Here is a 2,500-nt window from a genome sequence, read left to right as displayed (position 1 = left end):
AAATGCGCCCCAGCCAACTCATGCCACACGTCACACAAACGTGGTCACACCACTTAAGAGTCCCGAGGACCGACCGTTACAAACACAGTGCGATCCCCTCCATGGTGCGAGCCATAAACAATTAAGTTAAGGCTCTAATCTTAAGTCTCCCTTAATCCCCACATGTATATTTTCAGTATGGTATGAACTGCAATTACTAATAAACCGTATTATTATTATTATTATTATTATTATTATTATTATTATTATTATTATTATTATTATCATTTACACACACACACACACGACACACACACACACACACACACACACACAAAAGAGGACGAAGGGTAGCTAACAGAAAGAACCTAACGAGATTTCACTAATTTGGCCGCGGTCAGGAGGAGAGCAAGTGATGGCAGCCAATTACCACCGCAGAAAAGAAGGAAAGAAAAAAATCTGGAGAACATTTACCCCTCCATCTGACAAACGACCGAGTGCCATAATGCCGCAGCTACCGTGGCTACTGGGATTACTACGGCAAACCATAATGAATCTTGGTTTACTTTTCACGTTATTGCCTGACTTCAGTGCAGTTCAGTAAGCAGTCATGTCTTTGCGCAGTGTACCACAACCCACGTGTGTCCATCATGTAAATTGCGCAATACAACGTGAAACAATGGTGGTGGTGGTGGTGGTGGTGGTGGTGGTGGTGGTGGTGGTGGTGGTGGTGGTGGTGATGATGATGATGATGATGATGATGATGATGATGATGATGATGATGATGATGATGAGGAGGAGGAGGAGGAGGAGGAAGAGGAGGAAGAAGAGGAGGAGGAGACATAGGTGGGTTACTGTGAACTTGCCTCTAAGCTGCCTCCTCCCTTCCTTTCTCAAATTCCTCTTTATCCTCCTCTTCCTCTATATATTCCTCCTCATCTCCTCCTCCTCCTCTTCCTCCTCCTCCTCCCCCCTTTATCTCCTCCTTTTCTTTTTCTTCACCTCTTTTCTCTACTACTACTACTACTACTACTACTACTATTTCTGCTACTACCACCTAAACAACATGAACAACAACAATAAGTAGCAGTAATAGCAGTAGTAGATATTTCGTCAGATGATTATTACTATCAATACAAGATAATTCTTTACCTATACAACAATATCTTTCCAAATGGTTTGTTAAAAGATGGGAATGTAGAAGTTAAGTGGCTGTTGTTTTAATGTCACACTAGTTTGCTGATTAGAAAACGGGAGTGACTTTAAGCTACCAGGAAGGAGGCAATAAACACTACCAAAACTGTAATTACTCCTAAAGATTTCTCACAAACCCAGATGGCTCAGTTGTGGCTTCCCTGAACGTTTCCTACTCAGAATCCCTGCCAGGGGAGAGGAACAGAAATGTCTCAAGACCGTGCTTTTCATCTGGTATCGATCTCAAATATCTTAACACCCAACTCAAATTAATCTTCACTCAACTTAATCTTCATTATCATCTGCATCACTCAAGACGATAGATATTTTTTTTTTCCGTCAGTGGAAAATCATCCTTCTACTAAAACTCACATTCTTTTCCAAGCTAATATTCTCAGTAGCTACCATAGTAATAATATAAAAAAAAAATACTAACGGCTACTAATGATGTTGGTCGTGCTAATGACGAGGAAGATTATAAAAATGGTGATGATAGAGGAAAATATCACGAGGATGTCCATCTACTATTCATCTATTTATAATAATTTCAGTAACCGAAAGAGCAAATCTGCAGAAGAGTGCATTTAAACGACGTGAACAGAAAACATGAGCAGATTTAATAGTGTCGAGGCCAGGCAGGCAGGCGGCCAGACAGGCAAGGGAAGCAAGGAACACTCTACTGGTTTCCCTAATCATTTTTTGAAAACTTTGAAAGCGCACGATGTAAAAGACGCAGAGAGAGAGAGAGAGAGAGAGAGAGAGAGAGAGAGAGAGAGAGAGAGAGAGAGAGAGAGAGAGAGAGAGAGAGAGAGAGAGAGAGAGAGAGAGAGAGAGAGAGAGAGAGAGAGAGACTGCAATAACCACTAAAGTGATGTTGGTGACATTATGAAAAAATACATCTACCTAATCGAATAAGATACAAGTGTACCCAAGGCCCTGAATAAACGTAAGGGAAATACAGCAGCAGCTTTAATTAGTTAGATAAAATGCCAGACAAGTAGCAGACAAGATAGGGAGGGAAGGTATTCGCAGTACGCTAGACCGCTTTCTGTTACTACTCTCTAAACAGTTTGAAAAAGAAGAGCAAGTGTGATATCCCAGGTTGTGCATTACTCAACAGTAAATTAACAAAGGAGAAACCAATAATTTTGCATGGAATGGAGGCTGAATAAGAAAATTATAAGTCATCAGTCCCTAAAAAGGCAAAGAAAAAAAGTAAATAAATAGAAAAAAGATTACGTCATCAGTTCTTAAGTTAGGTAAAAAAAAAAAAGAAAGAAAAAAACTATCCTCTGAGAAGGAAAATAAATCTGAGGATGGCAACAAG

General features: G+C 40.1%; 1 protein-coding gene across 7 annotated transcripts in view; it reads right to left on the bottom strand.

Annotated features, from left to right (window-relative positions):
* LOC123518934 (neuromedin-U receptor 2-like) overlaps positions 1–2,500 on the bottom strand; it is a 302,841-nt gene that overhangs the window by 250,609 nt on the left and 49,732 nt on the right. The gene's annotated exons all lie outside the window — the stretch shown is intronic.

Source organism: Portunus trituberculatus, chromosome 44 (genome assembly GCF_017591435.1).
Source record: "Portunus trituberculatus isolate SZX2019 chromosome 44, ASM1759143v1, whole genome shotgun sequence".
Taxonomy (NCBI): Eukaryota; Metazoa; Arthropoda; class Malacostraca; order Decapoda; family Portunidae; genus Portunus; species Portunus trituberculatus.
The sequence above is the reverse complement of the archived record's forward strand: the minus strand, read 5'-3'. Positions and strand labels throughout refer to the sequence as shown.